This window comes from Nipponia nippon, unplaced genomic scaffold, assembly GCF_047370975.1.
Source record: "Nipponia nippon isolate SJK-2023a ecotype South Korea unplaced genomic scaffold, ASM4737097v1 scaffold_8, whole genome shotgun sequence".
In the NCBI taxonomy this organism is placed as follows: domain Eukaryota; kingdom Metazoa; phylum Chordata; class Aves; order Pelecaniformes; family Threskiornithidae; genus Nipponia; species Nipponia nippon.
In genome coordinates, this window is record NW_028262402.1 from 34899895 (window position 1) to 34924101 (window position 24207).

Below are 24207 nucleotides of genomic sequence, written 5' to 3' on the forward strand. Positions count from 1 at the left end.
GATCTTGCTATCATGGGCAACCGCACCAACTAATCATCTCCCTCAGAAATGATAAAAGTTTGTTTCAAAGCTTCTAAGGGTTCTTGCCCCCAGTGCTGTGACTGGAAAACTCCAAACCACATTCAGCATGTAAACAGGTAGCTAAAATAGCCACAAGTTAAAAAATAGCTACCAAATAAACCAGAAAATATCTAGCTAAAACACTGGGGAAATGACTTTTCATTTTCTCTGCTGAAAAGTGTATTCTTTTAGCTTTTCCTGAATGAGGTTTTGCACTCCCCTGCCCATTGCTGTAGCCTTACTCTGTAGCTGTTCCAGCTCAATTTGGTTTTATGGGCATGGGTGACCACATCAAGAAGGAATATGCAAACAAGTTCTCACTCCATTGCCTAGTATGAAGTCACTAACATCCTTCTCCCTGTACTAGAAGTATCTCGTCTGGTATGTTTGCTTTGTACCAAAAATCACGATACTGCTGTGTCAAAGTCACATGGTGAGTCACCACTATTCTCTCCACTGATGATGTGTCCCATTTTCACAATTGTCCTTGAGACCTCACCAGTTGTGGTATACTGTTTAAAATGCCTGTTAATTCCAAATAGTGGAAGCTAGATTTCTGAAGGTGCTAGATTCACATACAAACTATTGCCTGTAATTAAAAGATTATCAGAAGTACCCATGTTATTATTTAATTTGTAGCTCTGCTGTTGGATTATATATATATGTATAGAGAGTGTTTTTTAAAATCCATGCTATTTACCATACATGAATGTCATTAACATGCATTTCGTTTAACCCCAAGGAGTCATTTAAACCTCCTGGGTGAATTTACATTTATGAATGTTTTCTATGAAATGTGTATTATTTATCCACTTCATCGTGAGAGCTCTGAAGGAGCCAGAAAACTGTAAATATGTATGTAAGGGTATAAAAAAAAGCTTCATAAAAAGTCCGATTTTGTAAAATCAATACTGTTAATACAGCATCCTACTCCAGGAAAAAATGAATTAAAAAATAAAAACTAAATAACTTGAACTCAGCAAGGCATGGATGAAGAGGAGAATGTCAAAAAGGGAACAGAGAAAGTTTTATTGCTTAAGTGTATCTACTACACTGTCTAATGCAGAAACTGAATATGGTAGGTTAACACAGAAACACAGGGGAGAGGCAGAGAAGAAAGGACCACCTAACAGTTTTAACACCTTGTTTCAGCTGTGGCTTCTTGATAGTGGAAATCACTCACTGCCTGCATCCTGGTTGCTTTCTGTGAATTATCTCAGTTCCTACATATCTCTTGAGGTTGCTATTCACTCTAGAAGATTATGACCCTTCTCCATCCCAAATCACTGCTTTGCAAAAGTTGCCTTCTACACTGCTTGCATCCCCCATGATCAGCTCAGCAATCCAAAATAAAACCTAGAAATAGTAATTGTTTTCAGCTTGTAGCTTAGCAGAAACCTTCAGAATTTCCTCTCGGATCTGAGTAGAAGCAATATAAGGATAATGAGGGAAAAACTACAGGAACATCTGTCATGTAGCCAAAACTGTGTTGGAATAATAAGCAGAAAATAGGGGAAACAATGATATGTTTGCATGGCTTAAACACTTTCCAAATAGAAAACTTTTTGGAAAAAATATAATTAGTGGGGATGAAACATATATAATCTATGCTGACTGAGCATTAAAATGCATTTGCTACATTGAAAAGTTTTGGAAAATTCCATTTTAATTTCAACTCAAAAAAATTTTTGGTTTTTTTTGGTTTTTTTGACATTGGGATTACCACAACCAAAATATCCCTTATTTCCTTGCCTGTAACTTTCACAGATTCCTACTGGGAGATGGATCTTCTTCCTGGAGTAAAAAGAATAAAAAGCTTGAAAACATTCACTCCAAACCACAGAGGAACCAAGAATCAGTAGTGCAGCAAAAACTATCTAGGATACCTCTGCTTAGTGTGTTTTTAGCCACTGGGTAAAAATAAATGCAAATCCAACACCTCAGGCTTGTCCCTATGTCTTCCAGTCCTCATCAGATATTTGGAAACAGTGTCCCCCTCCTGATTAAGGTACACATTGCTGAGGCCTTCCTTCCTCTGCAGCTGCTGACTTGGAGAGAACAATTTGGGAATTCCTCTCCCCCCCAAATAAATCCATTAAATCTGAGAACAGCACAGCTTTAAAGGACAGCTTCTCTCATGACCGGCTCCAGTCAAGCGGTACTGGCCACAGCTGTGCCTGCGGACCACCACCTCACTGCTAAAGGACACTCGGCACAGGTGAGCTGTGCAAAAGGACACAGTTAAGGATGGGCCTAAACAAGACACTGTGAAACATGAAACCTTCTTCAGACAGCCTTTGAATCAGTCATTCTCTTTGTATTTGGTTATTTTTCAACAGTGCAAGCTGCTCTTTAAAATTTGAATTCTCTGCAGAGAAAATGTGGTTTTAATTGTTAACAAATATGTCAGCGGCTGTGATCTTCCCTGATAAGAGTTTAGCCCAGAGCATATTTTTATGTCCAAGTTATGATCCCATGAGAATGTAAGTTTATAGTGGATTCTGACAGATCTCTTTAAAGTCTCTAATAGTGATGCTATCATTGAGGTGTTATTTATTAATTTGTATTAAAACATAATAAATATTACTGAAGTAACATGGATTTTTTAAAGCAAAATACTGTTTTGAAAGCTGTCTCAAATGTCAAACAGAAGGCATTTTGCATTAGTTCTGTATAAATTTTTATTGAATTCAAACTTTTTAAATAAATCTTCCTATATCTAATGCCTCTTATCAAAGCACGAAAACCCATTATCTGATTATAAGAAGAACCTCAGAACTCACTGTCTTCAAATTTAATGGACTCCTGATGCTTTCTTCCCTGCCTAGACTGTTTTTAAGACATTTTACAGTATTTTATACATTATAAATGGATTCCATTCTTGGCTTAGTAATTCACCTAATGGACAATGGATACAAAAAAGCTCTAACTCCAGGGACATTAAATTGGTTCTAAACTCTGAAAATTACAGCTTTTACAAAAAGAAGAAAATACTAAAAACATGTCTAATGCAACACTGCATCTCATTTTCCACTACCTTCGGAATCTGTCTAAAAGCTCCTAAATTTCTTAATGACACAATATGTTAAAATTGCATTCCTTTATATTTAGATCTCTAAAACATCTTTTCGTTTTTACAGCCCTGAGGAGATCCACCAGCAAATGGGAAAAGACATGCTTGGTATTCCAATAGCTGGGAACACAGAAAGCACTACACGGTACAAGATAAATGCTACATTTTGTATCTGACCATGGTGAAAGCTGAGTACTTCAGAGAAAAACAGATACTCTCTTGTAATGAATGGGATTCTACATCTCACTTTGGGTAAGCAATGGTATGTAACAATATGTAACATATGACACATAAATGCATTGCCCAGGAAAGCCCACTGTAAAGCCCTTAAAGTCTTTAATCTGAATCCTGTCCTTGGATCCTCTGCTTTAGGAATTTTCAGCAGCCAGCAATACAACAGATATGGTACCGTCTCTTTGTCTGTTGCGTTCTTTTCCACCCCTCAGAGATGCTGTGGGATTTATTCTTTGGCCTTACACAGCTTGACAGTGACAACAAGCCATAGAGAGAAGAGAAAAAGCAGCTTTTACTTGTCCCATTAATTTGTATTGCTGTAGAAAGGTGATGTGGGGCCAGAGGGAAGTATGTCTTCTTAATTCCTGCTGCTAACCTATCACTACCTGAAGCAAGGGTGTTTATGACATTACCATAGTAAAAAAAAATTTTAAAAAGACACAGAGAAAAGGGGAATCCTTTCAAGTTAGGAAAAAAATATTCTTCAAATATCTGTTACCAGGAAGTTTCTCAACTTTACAGCAATTGTTTTTTTAAAGTATTGTCTTTTAATGGTCTTTTATGTATATATGTGTATATATATATTTATATATATGATACATATAACCACTTATATTTCCACATACACTACCACTTTTGTTCTGGTAACACACAAAAAAAAAAAATACAGAGGTAAGCGTATAACCTATTCCATACCATTCATTATGACACTTATCATTCATATATCCTCTCTCATACAGTGTAACTTGAGTGTAACTTGATCTCACGTTACACTCCCAGACTCAGACAGGTTGGACTGGATCTAGGGGTTCTTTCAGTTCAACCTTCTTCTCAGAATAGTGTCACCACTGAATTTAGACAAGATTGCTTAGGGCTTTGTCCAGTCACATCCCCCAAGCCTCCCAGGACTGAAGTTTTAGAAGCTCCTCTTGCAACCTGCTCCACTGTTTAATTAATTCCATAAATCCACTTAGAAGCGGAAATGTTTAATCTTTCCTTAGGTCAAGGTTGGTATGGATCTAAGCACATCAGTTGCCTTTCCTCTGGTTTTTCTGCTGCATTTTTGTGAAATCAGATAAAGATTGCCAAACACTGTATTCTAGGTTAGTGACATGGAAACCTGAGCAGATGATAAGAACAATATTCTCAAAGCTCAGTACCAGAAATTGAATCTAGCTTTCCCACGTTTGTACCTTTCTATCTCTAAATCTTAACATAAATAAGGATTTCTTTCCCAAAGAGTTTTTTAAAAAAAAATTAAGCTCATAACCATTTTTTTTCTGATATACACATTTCTATGACTAATTACACATGATAATTAATGTTGCAAAATACATAAGATACACCAAATAAGAGTATACAAGATAGCAAAAACAACATGCTGAGATACCTCCTAAAAAAATCCAGTCCAAACTGGACACTGCATTGCCACTACCTTCTTCTGTAAAGAAGACTCCAAGAAAAAAGAAGAATTGTAAAGAACTGCATGTAAGTATAACTGTTCCACACACAGCTTTACCATTTGAGCACTGAAAAATACTCTGCTCCAGAAGTACATGGGGAAATTGAAGGAGAGAAGGAGAGGAAGGAAGGAAAAGAGAGAGAGAAAAGGAAGGAAGGAAGGAAGGAAGGAAGGAAGGAAGGAAGGAAGGAAGGAAGGAAGGAAGGAAAGAAGGAAGGAAGAGAGTGAGAGAAAGAAAGAAAGAAGGGGGGAGAAAGAGAGAGAAAGAGAGTGAGCAAAGGGAACTAACAGAAAAAAGAGACTTTCTTTTGTCTTAGAGTCTTCATTGAGAAGAGGTATTCTCTGCCTAAATCAAAAATGTCTTCGCTCTTTAACTTTTTGCTTTCGTATAAGCTATGCTAACTGTGACAGTCTTCGAACATTCACTCATAAATGTTTGCAGTTTTTAATTTTGTGAGGTCATTTTCATTGACCTCTTTACTACTGACCTGTTATTTTATTGGATTTGGAAAGATCATTTACAGTGACCTCTGTTGCCTTTCTGGATTTCTCTCCTCTTTGCTCCCATATCACCCAAGCAATTGTATTTCAGTTTCAATTCTAGTTATTGGATACATAAAGTAATTTCATTTGTATTGCTGTTATTCCTAGCTGAATTGTCTTTTTGCTGTACGCCTTCCCCAGCTCATAGTTTAAGACTTTTTAATATTCATTATAGTAGTCTGTTTCCTTCTGGTTATGGTAGGGACTATTCCTTATATTATAGATACTTCCGTCCTCCAAAGACTCCCATGCTCCTAATAAACTCAAATTTCTCTTATCCGAGCAATCTTCTTAAGCATGCACAGACACTTTCTAATTCACCTGGTGTCCCCATGCTAGAGGTCAGCATGTTACGGTCAGTGAACCTTTGCACTTGGGGCACACATCTGAGATGGCCTCATTTGAAATATAAAAAGTTCAGTTAATGGAATATATTTTTTTAACTATTGTTTTGATAAAGAATTTTAGCTTATAGGATATTATAACGATGTTTAAAGAGTTTAAATAAAATCTGCAATACAGTATTAGGGGAAATAAAATTTTCCATGAAGTATGGATACAATAATATTATGGAGAATGTAGCTGAATTATAGAACTAACCAAAATCCAGCAACAAGCTGAAGAACATACAGAGAACTTCTCTTTGTAGATTGGCAGTTCCTGTGTCATGTTTTCAGCTATTTCATTGTAACTAGTTGCCCCACTTTGAAAGTTTCTTTCATTTTCAGTTCCAACAGAAGTCTTCTTAGAAGTATTACCTATTTTAACTACAGGAAATCTCCTATACCCAACCATCAGAATCAAGGGAACTTTTTAAACTTGTACGTTATAGATTATATTTTACCCATACTGAATATGGATGCTGAATAGGAAACTGATTTTCTTGACCCTTATCCATCTGTCTTTCTGTCTCTTCATGGCAAAACTGTCATGTTTTGAAAGATTCAATGTTTAGCAGATTAATAGTAATTTATAAAGATTATCTAAGAAATGAAAGAGTGGTAAATCTTGCCAAGATTAGAAAATTCTAGTGGTATAAAAAAGCTGTATACTTTTCAGCAAAAATGCACATTTCAGGACATACTTGGATTGATTCTCTGTACTCAGATCAAATTTGTATTTTGCTAATTTGTTTCTTAGATTTTTTAATTAGAGAAAGGTCTGATCACATCATGGCAAACTTTCCAGTCTGCAGGAAGCTCAGATTATACAGGAAGTAGGAGGGAGGAAAAATTGTTGCAGGTTAGTCAACACAATCTATAGGTGATAACGCAGTAAAGGGCTGCAAGTTAAGTCTCCTACGTTATGTTCTTGTTTTTTCAATTGATCTCAAGATAACCACTAAATTACAGATTTTCAAATATGGGCATGTAATTTATATCCAGAGATTATGAGGTTGTGTATTTGTATACAGTAATCAAGTCATTACGTATATCAGTATCCCTTTATAAGCGCCCTTCAAACCAAGCATAGGAAAATATGTTACTCCTAAGGAAATGCATGCTTTTTCACTGGCACAATTTCAGAGTCAAGACTTTAAAGATTTTCAGCTAAAACATGGGTATTATAATGACATCTAACACAACCTGCCTACCTGACAAGAATGTTGCAGATTTTAATGGATGACTGTTCACAAAACACTTAGAAATTTTTAGATGAGGGTTGGCTATGCTAGAGCATGGTGCTTGGGTAGTAGTCCAATTTACACAGCTACAAATAAACAAACAGTAGAGAAAAGTAGAATAAAAAATAGAAAATTTAAAGCACTTTCTTAAAATAGTAACCACTCTGGGAAGGAGTAAATACAGTATTCAACAAGAAACTTGAAGCCTTAGAGCTCACAAGGTCCTATTACAAAAGACATTTAAAGAAAGAAAAGTACATGAAATATGTTTTACTACTATTATCTTCAACGCATGAAACTGTGCATAACTTTACTATGCATTTGCACTTACTTTAGTTTGCTTCTGAAAGCACATTAAGGACACTGGAAAGGAAACTTCATTTTTTAAATTTATTTTTTGACGGGGGGTAGTCAAAGCTTCAGAGCCAGAAAGAAACTGGTAATGCTCAGTTCCATTGTGTGAAAACGTACTGAGATTCATTATCTTCATCTTGACATTTGAAGACCCAGCATGTGGTTCCTATGTCCATTTTTTAAGAGTGTGCAATGCACTAACATCAGAAAATGTGGAGACAAGTTCTTAGGAGACTGGGGGCTGGGAAGAGAAATCTCAAGGGCTGTATCAGCTTCATGAGTAGCCACAGGAATATGACAAAATAGAGATCATTTTTATTTAAAATACAGGATATTTCTACTATCAGCATTACATAAAGGGACTGCGGCATAATTACAGGTCAGGTCTAGTGTTTTAAGTATTTTCCTTGCCCCTTCCCTGTGCAGCAGAAGGTGATGCTTTGGCAAATGCAACATGTGTCAGAACACAGTGCAATAAAAAGACAGAAAAGCCTGCTCTGAACAGAAAGTGAGGGAAGTTCCCTTAAAGCAGCCTTGTGGATATCATTCTGGCCGAGCCTAAAATGTGTCGTGGAATAGGTGTAGTTAATTTCACCGCTAGAGAGGGGATAAAATTCAAGATGTGGAATAAAAGGTTACCGAAATTTCCATCCAAAAAAGTAGTATGCAGCCAAACCTATGTATCTTGAAGAAACCATATAGAATCCATATCAATGTTTATGTGTTGGCCTATGTTCAACCTGGTATCATTATTTATTGGTGAAGCAGTTGAGAAAAATCCTGCTTTTGAAAATCTTCTTGTCTCTACTGTGCACTTCCACCTTTTCTTTGATTTCTGTCCTCCTATGTATTTATTCTTGTGACATGCTTCTAACATTGCAGGAGGTTTGCCAGCTCTGGCTGCTGTGGAACAGAACTGATGGCTGCTTCACTGACACTTCTCCTATGGAGAGGGGTTATTTTTAAGCAGCACCTGCATGCACACTGGATCTAAAGCATCAGGGGCAGGAATGACAGAGACTCAATCATTGCTTAATCCCTCAAAAGCAGAGTCACTTTGGAACTTTATTTTGGTGAATGAGAACTAGAACAAGAGCAGAAAGCTATATATTTTCTTAATAGGAACAAGAATGAAAGCGACAGTTTTGGCAGAACTGGAACTGAAAGGTCAAGTTGTGTAAAGAATGAGAATTTTTTAAAAAGCACTATTCCGTACAACTGATTTTGATTGAATTTGGTTGTTATACAAAGTCAAATACTACAATCCCACAGATTTTATGTACTTGCATATACATATAAATCTCCTTTCTTTATCCTAACAATAAATTTCCATATACATTTAAAAAAAAAATGCATATATCTATTGGTAATCAGGTCTGAAAATGAAAATGTGGCATTTAAATCCTGTTTTCTTTAAGAAACTAACAACAATGCACATGGAACAGAGTAATAATTGATATCAATTCACTATCATGGATATAAAATAACATTCTTTTCCTTAGTTTCACCATTAATTGATTGAACACTTGTGTGTGTGGATGCAAACTGCATTTTAATGGATGAAGGAGGAACAAAGCCTACTTAGCATGGTCAATTCCAGTAACAGAACTAGGGCACTGAGAAACAGTGAAAAGCAAACAAGCAGGAGATCATGGGAGCTTGTGGTTGTGTCGTCAGAGGAGGTCTGATATACTGACAACAATCGTACCAGCCAGCGCAAAGAGCAGAGACACTACCATGTTAAAAGGAGGGCAGGCAGATGGACAGACAGACTGACTGACAATAGAGGAGCTGGAAAAGATACAAGCAAGAAAAATGGCCTGGCAGAAAGGAAGTTTAAATCAATTGGGAGACAATTGAGAGGAGATGTGATAGCAGTATATAGATTTAGGAATAAAACTGAAAACAATGTTACTTAAAACTGTAATTCCTTGTTTTTCCTGTGGTTTAAAACCTGTAGGCCTTCTGTGACATCAGCAAGGGGCAGCCTAAAACTAAGTCAAGGAAATCCTTTACCACATGAAATGCAATTAATTTGTGGAACTTACTGTCATAGAACGGAGATACCAAAATTTTTAAGGATTGAAAAACAATTGGAAGAAAGAAATACATCTAGATACGTTAAACACAAACATCCAACCAAGTCAGTCAACCATGTCTTTGTCTTGTTCTTACACATTTCCCAAAAATATCTGCTAGTGACCATTGCCACACATAGGATACTGGGCTAGATGGAACTGTTATCACTAAGTATGTCTAGTTTTGAATCCTTAGTTACTCAGCACCTTATAGGTGTGCTTGCTAAATAAATGGTGATTTAGGGCAGGCTACAAAAGCATCTGACAACTACAGAGGAGGCCACAATATTTGTAGTCTTCTGTATGCTTTTTTTTTCCCACAAAACAAAGTGGTACAACAAGGTTGGGTGTTTCTTTTGTCTTTCACAGTTGTTAATAAAATGTATAAAATATGCATTCACAACTAAATCAGTTGGTAGTTTAGGAGTTCCACCCCAGCTGGGGAGCACAACATTATTAGGAAGGCAAAGTTCCAAGTAAGTGGGGAGTAAAGACCTGAAGATGGAAATAACATGAGCTAGAGAAGAAATGTTTTCTGTCAAAACATGTATGTAAAAAAGACAGAGCACAAGGCTGAAGAAGGAAAATGCAACCTTTGATTTAGGACTTTGTTCTTCTAAATAATTAAAATAGAAAAATGTATCTATGTCTGGGGTAAGAATCCACTTGAAAACGAACAGTCAACACAGAGACTGTTTGTCTAAGGTGTTTCACCTTGCTTTGTTTCCATTCCATTAGAGAAAAAGCTGAAAGAAAACTGGCAATATGTTTTGATTCACTGGAAACAGCCAAGTGGATGACATAACTGCCATTATCTCAATCAGTTTGCAGGCAAATAAACATGATAAGCAGTGTATCAGCAAACTAGTGGAACCAAAATATGTCACAGATACTCCTAAGTGTGACTACTTAATGAAAAATTCTTAGGTATTTTCTATATTCTGCAGAAATCTAATGACCCTTTCATTCATTAAAAAAAGGGAGTTTCTTTCAATCTACAGAATATGCTATGCATTTTTATACTGACTAACAGATTTCATAAAAACGTAAGTGGGATATTCCCAGAAGAACCTGTGTTTCTGCCAAGAATGGAGTCACAGTTGTGCAAAATTATCCAGGCAGCAAATTCAGTAAGGTTTGTGACTGGCACAGGTGAAAAAGACCATCTAATATTTGGACTAGTCAATAGACTACAGATTAAATAGTTAAAGACTCTGCGAGGTTTCCCTCACTTTACACCCAGGGAGACACTAGCAGGTTTCTTAACTACTGACCAGAGACCACAAGCAAATCATGTTCTACTACATGGGTCCTGAGAACTTGCACATGATATGCACAGTATGGTGAAGTCACGGGGGCTCTGATTAAATGGTGAAAAAGCTTTCCTCTTTTTCCACTGGCTCCTCTGCTTTCTGAGAGCTTGTATTCTTCATTGGACTAATGACCCTAACATCCGTCTCAACTTTGCCTTCATCTTTCCCTTTCTCTACTACAATTAATTTGGCCTGTTCCTTCATCAAAGAGCAACCAGTCCTCCTCCCTGTAATGTTCAGCTCACATCTCAGACTTTCCTTCTAATTTATTCAGTCAGGCCTTGTAACCTTTCTTCATTTCTCTTCCCTTATCCCTTTTAATATTTCCATATTACATTTTACCTGGAGTGTCTTATACCTGCTGCAGCCATCTTTCCATCTCTCAGTTGCATACACATCTTTAAAGCACAGAGGCAGATTTCAACAAAAAGGTCTTTGTCCTCTTCTCCAGGCTTTGAATCAAGCATTCAGCTCAAATTTTTCATGACAGTTCTCTCACAGCGACAGCTCATAAAGAGGCACCAGAGTAGGAATAATTTCTACTTCTACATAGCTTAGCATTCAGACAAATCACAGATCTTCCGGGTGGACCCACTGATGACACATGTGAAGGGTCCTGGTGCAGAAAGACAGAGGCATAATAACAGAAGTTGTTACAGATCACAAAAAGGATGGGGGAGTCAGAAGAAAAAGAGGGTTTATAGGAAAGAAATACCTGAAATTTAAAAAGTGACAGAGCTCAGAATACTCTCCCAAAACAAATCAAATACCATGCATCACTAATTTTGCAGTATTTGTGCTTAAGTGCTCTTGTCCGTGATTTCACAGGCAAAGCTAGGAATGCCAAGAGCATGTTTGACCATTGTACTCAGAAGTTGGTGTCATACTTCTTTTACAGCCTGCCACACATCATGATATCTCCCAATGCAAAATAGCCCATCCTTTCAGAGAAGAAATATTGATCAGATGAATGTACTTCTCAACCAGATATTTTGTCTGACTTTTTCAAACACTGTAGAACCACTAGCCATTTAATCTTGCTGTCAAGTGGCAGCCCCACACAGGTGAGATGGCCACCTGAGTGCAGAGGCATGGAAAGCTGGGCTGCTCCATGCCATGCTCTAACTGGACTCCTGGGCAGTACATGCCTCAGGTAAAACAGGACTATTTATTTATATATTTATTCGGGAGAAAAGGGACATAGAAGGTTATATTAGAATAGTAGATAATCCTAATAGTTGCTGTACATGCTTTAGTCTGCCTTGCTCTATGAAGGCAGCCACCACACTCTTTCCAGTTCCTCCTTAAGCTGCAGTTGGTTGCATATGTTGTGATATATCAATCTGTTTCCTGAGTGGGATTTCTTAGCCTAAGCATCTCAGATACTTCAGTGTATCTTGACTGTAGCAGCCTCTTAAGAAGAAGAGAGGCCCCCTGAGGAGACCTCAGATTCCAAAGGTTGCTTAAAATCTAAATGGTCATTTAAAACTTAAAACCTGAATTATTTTTCTGAAAGGACTTGAATATTAGGTTGTGATCGTTCCTACTGGACAAATTTGGTTGAACAGATATTTACAAGAAATTCTGAAGAAGATTCTGTCCAGATTGGTACCAAATCCATTTAAAAATTAGAATGAGAGTAGTTTCAAAACTTTTCTGTTGATGATCAGATTTTGATATCTTTACACAAATATAGCATGAATTAATGCAGGCAATCTTGAAGCTGTTCATGTTCATTTGTAATTCTTCTAGTTAGAGGTACTAAAGAGTGTTCCAAAAGAAACATTGTCCATAAAGATTATTCAGCTTGAGACAAGCAACCAACCTAGAGACTGTGGAAATAACAGGTTTGTGACCAAAAAAGTGTTGAAACAACATGTCATTTTAACACTTTCTATATCTTGAACCTGCTATTTTCTCACTTTATAGGTCATTCATAAGTCACAGGATTTATCAGGCTGAGTTATGTCATCATTCCGCACTATTACTTCTCTAAACATCAATTTCAAAATAAGCTGAATGATAACTCTTTTTTCCTTTTAAACCTAAAAAAAAAAAATCTACAAGTTTTTTCAGAGTTATTAATTGATATAGCATTATTGGGTAAACCAAAAATCAGAACTAATCTTTGGTCTTTGTAAAGGAAAGTAATTAATATTAAATCTATACTCCTATATTGCTTCTTTTCTCTGCCCACTTTTTTGTCTCAATTGTAACATGTGTCATTGAATTCCACAAGATGATTATTCATGCAAAAAAAATTATGTTGATTTGACTTGTTAAGTTTGCAACAAATTATGCTAATATTATGACATTACCATAATTTTATTTATAATTATTTGTATTTATCTTAATTCAATTCCATCCCACATATATTCAATCCTATTTTGTGGCTTTGTTCTCTTCTGTTTAGTTATTTCCCTCATCCATCACTGCACATAACAGAGATAATTTCATAGAATTTTCCTTGATGACACCTAAGGTCATGTTACTGAGCTGTTGCAGTTAGTTTAGAACAGAAATGAGCAGGAAGAGGTTTTTTTTCATTTTCTTCTAATTCACTTTGTACCTCACAGTTCTTGGCAGAGAGGTCATTTACTGCAGTGCTCCCATTCACTGAAATTGTGCTGTTATCTATCTCTAGTGATAGCCTTAGTGGTGTGCCCTCATACTAGGATCCTGGTCACCACAGCACCAAAATTGGTGAATTGATTGGCACAGGCAGCAACGTGGCCATACCTCATCCTCATACACAGTTGCCATCAGCATGGGTGCACACCCAGACACAGGAGATCAGAAGCATTTCCTGACTCACCAAGTAAAATATGATCTCTCAAGACTATTAAGTAACCTCTTTCTTCTCTCTGGTCTTTTTCAAATACTTAATCGTGCTCCAGCTTCAAAGGCCAGCAGTATACATCTCACTCCCTCTATTCAATTACACTGATAACTACACTTTAAAGAGATCTAGACCATTATTATAAACTCTTTTTATATGAAGGAACCAAGTATCCCTATCCAGCAATCCTAAAAGTTATTCATGCAGAAAAACTTTTAAACAGTTCTCTGCAACGTAGTAGTAAGCCTGTTGTAATTTAAAATCAACTAAAAATAAATCTTTATAATTTGTGTCTAATGTATTTGTCTCTGTGACTTTGCCTCCCAACAAAGCATATCACTCTTGTGCCAATGTATTAGTATCACAATGGACTCCAGTACTACAGCCTTTGCTTGACCAGAAGGAAGAAGGTAAAACAGTTTGCACTGAGGCAGTGAGAGAATGGAAGGTCTCACTTCTTTCCTTACTACCCATGGATGACTATTCTTTGTTAATATGTGGCACAGCTTTTAGAAGTGCCTTGGCTGTGCTGAAGTCTTTTTTCCCACAAGGGTTCAGAGGTAAGAAACACTGACACTTTTTGAAAGTGGTATTTAGACAAAATTCTAATTACATTTCTACCTGAGATCCAGGGATATTTTATATAACCAGGGTCTTATGGATCAGTTTATGTGGCAAGCAGAGCAGGAAGAAAATTATTTCTGATCTGACTGTTTTTACATCTCTTTTGCACTCATTTTGGACAAACAAGTCACCACGCAAGAGCAACCCCCCTGACTCCAGTAGGGTATTTAAGCATATTTAATCTTCTCAGAGGATTTTTTTAAAGACACTGCACTGAAACAAGGAGCAACTCCTTATGGGATAAGTCAATCGGAGCAAAGAGAGCTATGTTCCAACAGTGTAAAAGCATTCCCAAGGGACCCAGAGACAACCTGTATCAGCAGGCCACAGTAAGTTTGGGGGGGGTGGGTGTGTGTGTGTTATTAAGAGATTCATAATGTGTTGTGTGGATGTCCTATACTTGTCTGACATGTTTTCAGAGAGTTCTGTTTTCTGCTACAGACATAATAGCATTGTGTTTATTTGTTTCAGACAGGACATCTGGGAGAGTAAGCTAAAACATATACATACCATGGGGAAGAAATTAAGAATAAGCAAACATATGGAATGTCTGGACTACAGGATACAAACCCCACAGGATCCAGAGAGCGTACATTTTTCCTCACAATAAATGGTAACCATCTGAATCTACTCTTTTATGTCTTTAGAGCATTCGGGCTTCTGTACTCAGAAAACTGGAATCTGAAGAGACATAGACTAAGCTGCTACAAAGTAATAATGAAATATTTTCATATGCATATCTTTTATGCTTGGCAAAAAAACAGAAAACACTTCTTTGTAGTACATATATGTTTCCTTCTGACTGTAACCCTCCCACAAACTCTCTCTGTGATTCAGACTGTGTGTTAGAAATTAATTTTCTACTGTTCACATGAGAATCTGTGCATTGCACCAATCTCAGTAAGTCTGCTGCTTCCATAGCAATTTATCCTGTTGAAAGAGGGGAAAAGGCTTCTTATATGAAAACAGCAAAATATACACAGCAATATAAACACTACACATCAGCAGTAAAGTATGCAAAAACTTGAGCTGTGATGGATACACTTGTCCCCTAGCTGTACTTCAGGCTGATTAAGGAGCAACAGGCCTCATGCCTTATGGTGAACCTGCAAGCTGGAAAGCTCCTGGCTCACCTACAAGGGAGTGAAGGTGCCTCAGAAAAATATTTCGAAAGCTGGTTTCGAAGCCCAAAAATGCAAGATAACCAAAGTACAGAACAAGACACCAGCGGTAATGAAGACGTGTATCTTGTCTATATTATTGACTACCAGCCAACCACTTGACTCTACAAATATTGCCACCAGGATGAGATCAATTTGAGCTCTCCCTGAATTGCAGCTGGACTCCACAGCAGGTTACTACCCCCTTGAGTAGGGACGCCTCTCAAGGGTTGAGATCCCTTACCCGAGACTAAGAGATCCTTCCCTGACCAAGACAGAGAGATCCCTTACTTGCAACAGATCATCGGTAAGTGACTGATAGCATGCTGAATTAATATTAATGAAACATTACTAATCCGTGTAGCGACTCAATATTAATTATTATAAAGTTTATATGGATAATGCCATTAGACATAAACCGTTGTCCAAGTCTGCGACTAAGTTTGGACCTAGCCACACCTGGGCTTCATAAGGAGTTTAGAAGGCAAGGGGGTCCACTCTGAATCTCATAACTCAAGGGGAGGGTCTTCCTTATCCTTTGAGTCTCAGGTCTCTGTGCAAATCATTCTAACTCGATTCTAACTCAATTTTCCTTTGTTTCTTCCATGCAGTAATTAATAAGGCAAACTTTGCCATCAAACTTACTGAACCTTTGTAAACCACTGCTAAACTTTGTTAAATTCCATTGAATTTATTGAACTCTGTCAAATTATTATTTTACCTCAATAAAACATATTGCTGCTTCTCTCTTTTGAGTGAAGTGCATTCCGCTCATCCACAACAAATTGCATAGTCAGAGGATTGCAAGTAATATCACCAGTTATTTACAGAGGCATGGAATAAACCCGAGTCCCAGCTTCTCAGAAAAATGGGCTCATGATAATTGGCGTGATTGGGAAACTGTTCAAGAACAGCTAAATGTGGCCAGGGGGCATATAAAGGATGGAAAAGGGAAAGGAATTATTTGCAAAATGCTGGGTAGCTGTTTAGAAGCTGTTTATCAGGATAGGAAGAATAACAATAAAAGAGAGCAGAAGAAATAAAAGGCAGAAAGGCAGCTGAACTAATACTGTCTTTGAAAATTGAGCAGCTACAGAAACAGTTACAGGAAGAAAAGGAGGAAAAACAAAAGTTGGAAGAAAAGATCTAAATGACGCTTATGTGGGCTCCCCATCCCCTTGACTTTGCACAGATTAGGAAATTAATTGTATTTCCTGAAGAATGGGAGGGGAACTTATGGGGTGACCCCAAGGATAGCGAACTGGTGGAGGATGATTCTTTGTTTCCCTCAAATCCTCCTGTATATGAAGCCAGACCCACCATTAAAACAGAACAGTCTGAAGGACCTCGGGGTGGTGCTCTGCGATATACTGTGTGAATCACTCCCTGGGATGCATTACATTTGTCAGATTTACAAGAAAAATACAGCAGAAAGCCAGATGAAACTGAAATAGAGTATTTGTGGGGAGTCTGCCTAAGTGGCAGCAACTGAATACTGCTGAGTGGAGAAGAAGCAAATGGTTTTTGGGGTCTGGGAGTTCTCTTAAATTTAGGACCAGACCCAGCAAATGCATCCTATTTTATCACTGGTAGGGTAGCCTTTTGGGCTGGGGGAATAGGTGCCATGGAGCAAGGTGAACCCTCCATAATCCCCATAAGATCTCTTAATGAGCTCTCTACAGCCATCACAAAAGCCACCTGCATACAAGCCATGCATAAATGAGAATCCAATGACATCCCAATATCTGCTATGATTGATTATGCAATGCTAAAACCACTACTTAAAGGAGCCCCAGAAGTTCTTAAACCCTACTTAATTGCAAAATGGGATGAAATTAAAAGAGACACAGAACACAATGAAGGGTTAAGTGGTAATGATCCCTGCAACCAGCTCCCTACCTGGGCAGAATTAATACACGACATTGTAAACCATGCCTATGAAATGGGGTGGGATGATTCGTTAGCCAAAAAATCGGACCCAAGACCCCAAGCAGGAGATCATCGAGTGCAATCAGTAAAACAAACACCCCACAGGGAACAGGAACTAAACCAAGGAAAATACACCTAAAGACCCATGAGCAGAGTCTCAGGAGTGGAGAAATGAACTGTGGAGGAAAGCATTGGCACTAGGCATTCCCAGAGCCGCGATTCAGGGACAGTCTATACTCATTATCTTGAGTCTAATTCAAGCGTTCCAGAGAAACGATGATGGTGAAAGGAGAGAGCATACTCCAAATACTCCGGTGCCATCGCCAGCTCCAAGAAAGAGAGATTAACCCTTTCCTCCCACTTAGAGTTGGATTGCAAAGCATGAGGCCAAAAAACGAGTAATGCCAGGACGGCAACGGGGCCTGCCTGTCTGGCAATTGGAATCTTATCAATGTATAAATAATAATGGCCCATATATTTTGATTCCAGTTGGTCCTCGATGACAATTGGTAAAATTCCTAATAGATATGGGAGCACAAATTTCACTAGTAACACAACAGGATATTGAGATGCTGGGTGTACAACCTGGGTGGCAAAGAATTAAAATTACCAGAATGAACAGAGCAAGTGCTATATGCCAAACTGAAAAAATTAATTTATGGTTTCTAGGCAAGAAGCACATGTTGTCTATGTGCTTTGCAGTTAAAGACCACAATGAAAATATTTTGTGTTTCGATGTTTTGAACAGCTGAACCTGGTCCGTGCCGGACAGCAGTGTGTGGTCCTTCAGTTCAAATGTTGACCCTAACCCTGACAGAAATCGGAACACTACAGTGTGTGTACTCTGCACAGCCCCTGCACTCCCTGATTCAAAGATTACTAATGTACCACAATACCCTATTTCTGCCATGGCACAAAACAGAATTTCTGAGTTAATAGCAGACTTGGAAAAATGGCACATTATTTCCAGAACCCACTGCCCCTACAATTCACCAGTCTGGCCAGTCCGAAAACCGGATAGGAGATGGCATCTAACAATTCATTATTGGCACTTAAATGCCAACACAGCACCACTAACAGCTGCAGTACCCAACACTGCAACTTTAACAGCCATGCTACAAGCAGCCACAAACACATGGGTGGCAGGGCTAGATGTGAAAGATCTGTTCTTTATGGTCCCCTTACAGGAACAAGATAAAGAGAAATTTGGGTTTACTTGAGAGGGTATACAGTACACCTTTAACAGACTCCCACAGGGATATAAACATTCACCCACGATTGCTCATGCTGCACTTGCTGAACTTTTATAGACAGTCTCACTCCCACAAGATGTGAAATTGTACCAATATAGAGATGATATTCTAATTGGAGAAACTTCCCCTGAAAAGGTGGGGGAAGTGGCAGCAGCAGTGTGACAAGCACTACATAAAGTAGAAGCTGAGATCCCACCCGAGAAATGTGAGGGACCAAGTAGAGAAATAAATTTTTTAGGTACTTGGTGGATAGTGGGCAGTGCAGTAATTCCTCCAGATACCTTAAGAAAAATTGAACAGTTGTAAATGCCCCAATCTAGGAGTTACAACTGTTAATGGAAACTTTAGGATATTGCAGAAAGTATGCACCTGGATTTTTTATCATTGCTTGTTCATTATATTTGCTTTTATGGAAGTGCAAACACTGGGAGCAGAAATTAGAACATAAGGAGGTGATAAAAACTCTGACTGAAGAATTAAAAACATATCAGTCATTGGGACCAGAACACCCTCATGACCCTATTATAGCCAAATGGGATTTTGGTGAACATGGTACTTACTGTAACCTATTCCAAACTGGCCCTGACAGACCAGAGACCTTTATTATTCAGCTCAACTGCATTTAAATTGACAGAACAGAGATACTTTGAATTGGAAAAGGGACTTTTGTCTTTAGTCCAAGAAGTGAAACAAGTTGAGAAAATACACCAGGGACAGCCTGTGCAAACCAGAGGACCATTTAATTTGCTAGAAGCAATCCTAAAAGGGACTACTCCCCCAGAAGGATTTGCACAAAAACCTATGGTCAGAAAATAGTAAGCCTACTTGACAGAAATTGCAGAGGAAATAAAATTGACCGAAGGACATACTAAAGTTTCCAATTACAGATCCCTATAAATGCAGATCCATTAGCATTACAACAACCGTTTAAACCCTCACCGACTTTAAATGCACCTCCCCTCACCAAGAGAACACCAACAGAAGACATTTGGCTCACTGATGTCTCAGCAAAAAGGATAAATGGTAAATGGCAATATAAAGCCGCTGCATTAAACATTACCACTGGCAAACAAATAATAGAAGAAGGTGAAGGCAGCACACAAGCAGGAGAATTAAGAGCAGTTGTTTTAGCAGCACAGAATGGAGCAAAAATCATATATGTAGACTCCTATGCTGTGTGGGCTGGCACCACACAATGGCTCTGTAAACAGGAATCCCTGAACAGGGAAGTAAACAGAACTCCAGTCTGGAGAGCTCAAGATTGGCAGCTATTACTAAATATAGCCAGAAAAACACCATGCAAGACGGGATGGGTGAAAGCTCACACCAAGGACAATAAACGAGCTACTAACTGGAACGAAAAAGTAGATGAATTGACTAAAATTAAGAAAAGAAAAAGAGGGAACTCCTTAAATCCTGAGTGGCATCAGCTGGGAGAATGGCTACATCAAAAATTAGATCACACAGGTAAAGAAGTGCTTTACTTTGCTGCACGAAGCAAGGATTGCCCCTAAACAGGAAAACTTGTGAAGTTATTCTCACAGAATGTCCTCAATGTAGATTAAAATTAAAAACAACTCACCCTGCTAAAGCACCACCCCTACACATCAATCAAAGAAAAACTTTCTGGTCTACATGGCAAATTGATTATATTGGACCATTCAAACCTTCTGTGGAATATCGATATATCCTCACAGGAGTGGTGGTTTCCAGCTTGCTTATGGCGACTAAGTGCCAAAAGGCCAATGGATGAAATACAGTATTAGGGCTATCGTTTTGGTTCTCAAGTCTACCTACTCCTGATGTCATCCAAAGTGATAATGGTTCGCACTTCTCCTGTGAGGAAGTGCAAGAATGGGCAAAACAAGAAGAAATTCAATGGGTATTCCACACCCCATACTATCCTCAATCAAATGGGATGGTAGAAAGAGCTAATGGCTTTTTGAAAAAGAGTCAAGCCACACAAGGCCCAGTGGGATACTCGACTTTCCAAAGTACTTGGTCAATTGAATAATTGGTACAGGCCCACTGGGAGCTCTGTGAGCCAAAGCTGAGCTTGATGCTTCACCTTCTGATGAAAGAAAATATCTGATAGCATTACAGCCAGGACAACCTGCCATGGTAAATTTACCACAAATTGGAACTGTACCTACGACTCTAACTAAATCTCATGGCCCACTTGCCTGAGAAGCCACTGATAGCAGTGGTGCAAAACATAGAATTAGTGCGCAGTGGATTTTTCCTTCTTTCTAATGGAGTAACCTGTCCGGAAAACCCCATTGAGACCAGTCTATTTTACCCTTTTGTCTTACAGCCTCCTCCAACATGAAAGTAAGATATATCATCCTACTGCTGTTGAAAATTTCAATAATAGTTGCTTCTCCATGAACACCCACCTGTCTCAACTTAATCATCAATCAAGAAATCAGCTGTGATTTTGTCAATACAGACAAGCCACCCTTCTTGTTACTAACAGACGATAATACAAATGTGATTTGTAAAACATGACCACTTGTTAATAAGGGATATATATATGTTATGATTATTCACAATAACTCTTACACACCATAAAGAAAATGCTGTAATATAAGCCATTGCCCAATACACAGTGACATAGTGAAGGAACATTATGATGTTGAAGTATCATGCAGATGGAACACTCTAAAGGGACGCAATGTAATACTAGGAACAATATCTCTCAGAATCACTAAACCTATCACAACCACATCAGTGCCTGCTTTGAATATGCCCCCAGTTTTACTAAGGAGACTTACTAAAGATGCTGCACTTAAACCTAACACCCCACAGGATGGCAAATGGAAATGCTGTGTTCATGTTACTGTTCCAAATCCTAACAATGACCAGTGGCAGTGGTCTCAAGCTCATGTTAAGTATACCAGGACTATGGGAATACTCCCTAGTAAGGGAGATTTAAATCTTTCCACCGTGGTCATGCCTGCAACTGAAGTATACTTAGAAAACAAATGGAGCTGGGATAAAAATGAAACTGATGTTAATAAAGTTCCCTGGCTTCAGGGAATGGCAGGGAAAGAAATTAAAATAGGATGGCGGATGGTCAATGGCTCTGCCCATGAGAAAGCAACAGAGATTTCTGTGCACAACATTACATCAAACATCACAGATACAAAACATTGTGCCTCTGAAAAATTAGACTGTTGGTACAATTTTACCTTAGTACAACCTGTTTTTGTAATCTGCCTCTGGGCTTGTGGGGACGTGGGACTATTATTTAAATTTAAAATAGACATTACTAAGCCTAGTACAACAACATCCGCCACTCCTCACTCAACATCCACCTCAACTGTAAAAGGTAAAGAAACTCCATCCCCGCAGATTTCTGCTCTGTCCCCATAAATTTCTGAAATTGGACATTATGCTATTAAATACACAGGCCAACAGCAAGTGCTGTTTAATCCATCATGGTCCCTCAAACAAGTGGAACTATCAATGCAGATCAATATCTCTGCAATTAAACCTGCTTGCTCCCCATTCTTAAGTACGTCCTATGCAGGATGGTTAGCATGGTCGCACAGGTGAACCCTCACCTCTCCAAAATGATCAAGAAGAGATGTGACTGGTATGTTAGGAACAGGATTAAGAGTATTAAATACCATGGACGCTGAAGTTTTAGCAAACAAAATAAGCTCAGCAAGTAATTTACACAAATTAGAACACCCATTGAAGTCTTCTCTATTGGCATTGGGAACTAACCAATGGCTCTTATCTGATCTGTTACCCCAATGGGAAAGAATTAATGAAAAGGACCACCAACTAATTGTGAATGCACTAGGCGCAGGCCATATTAATGTCTCTCTCGCTCTTAGCTGTATTCAGGCTCAACTACAGGTACAATCTATTGTGGCAGCGATTGTGAGAGAAGGTGAAGAAGGCACCTTACCCACTGAAATTTGAAACGTAATTTGGGATAATGCAATTGAATTTAAAAGGGAATTCCAATCCTGGTGGTGTCTAGTCAATTTTACCTATGACCCTACTGACAGTAAAGCCACAACTTTTATTCTAACAATACACAATGCTTTGGTATATACCATATACCCAATCATTGCATGGGGATTAAATCACAATGGAACGGTACTCTATCCAATGGCACACAGAGTATGGGCCCAAAAAAATGGAAACAAATGTCAGACTGTTTATGTTGATACATGTGTTGTGCAAGAATAACAAGAATTTATTTGTGAAAGCAATGCCATTAAAGCCCAAGACATTTCTCTTGACACTGAAAAAAATGTTTGCCACTTTGGGATATATCCTGATGAAACTTCTGACACTGTACTGTGTATATTGGAAATGGATGTGTTTGTGTGAGAACCCTCTGTGATTTTATATTTGTGAGCAATATCACTGTAGATATAAACAATCACTCAAATATATGTATCTGCAATTTTTCTGAAATTATGGGATGCAACTTTAACTATTCAGCTCCTGTCACATCTCATCAATTATTGCAATCTAACTGTACATCGTATCAAGATTTATTGCCTATCCCCATTGGAATGAATCTTACATTGGTAAGAATGCTATTACAGCACGATGATCTCTACTGACTGCTGAAAGAAATTCAAGAAAATGGACAAAGAACTCTGATTACCATACATCCTGAAGCGAAAGAAATACACCACATTCTGGAAAGAGTGAAAAAGGATGGAGAACATCATTGATGGGATACCTTTTTCAGATGGTCACCAACAGCAACAGGAACTTTAAATCTAATGCTTCATACAGTTGTGATTTTGTTGGCTCTAACAGGAAAAAAAGGAGAGCCTATTGCCTTTGGAAGAAGGGGCAGGTGACTCAGGAGGACTACAAGGATGTTGTGAAGTTATGCAGGGACAAGATCAGAAAGGCAAAGGCGCAGCTGGAACTTAAACTGGCCACCGCCGTTAAAGACAACAAAAAAAGTTTTTATAAATATATCAGTGACAAAAGGAGGGCCAGGGAGAATCTCCCTCCTTTGTTGGATGCAGAAGGTAACCTTGCCATGAAGGATGAGGAGAAGGCAGAGGTACTTAATGCCTTCTTTACCTCAGTCTTTAATAGTCAAGCTAGCCATCCTCGGGTTCTTCAGGCCCCTGAGCTGGGAGACGGAGATAGGACGCAGAGTGAAGTCCCAGTTGTTGAAGAGGTGACAGTCACTGACCTGCTCCTCCACTTGGATGCACACAAGTCCATGGGGCCAGATGGGATCCACCCGAGGATACTGAGGGAGCTGGCAGAGGAGCTGGCCAAGCCACTCTCCATCATTTATCAGCAGTCCTGGTCAACCGGGGAGGTCCCAGATGACTGGAAGTCAGCTAATGTGACGCCCCTCTACAGGGGTGGAAGGAGGATCCAGGGAACTACAGGCCTGCCAGCCTGACCTCGGTGCCAGGGAAGGTCATGGAGCAGGTCATCTTGAGTGCCATTATGCAGCAAGTGTGGGACAACCGAGGGATCAGGCCCAGCCAGCATGGGTTTATGAAAGGGAGGTCCTGTTTCACTAACCTGGTCTCCTTCTATGACAAGGTGACCCGATTAGTGGATGAGGGGAAGGCTGTGGATGTTGTCTACTTGGACTTTAGTAAGGCCTTTGACACTGTCTCCCACAGCATTCTCCTGGAGAAGGTGACTGCACACGGC

At 38.7% G+C, this 24207-nt stretch overlaps 2 pseudogenes; both read left to right on the forward strand.

Moving 5' to 3' along the window:
• Positions 1-15301: 15301 nt before the first annotated feature.
• On the forward strand, positions 15302-20060 carry LOC148050561 (uncharacterized; annotated as a pseudogene).
• Positions 20061-21291: 1231 nt separating this feature from the next.
• On the forward strand, positions 21292-23381 carry LOC148050562 (uncharacterized; annotated as a pseudogene).
• The last annotated feature ends 826 nt before the right edge of the window (positions 23382-24207 follow it).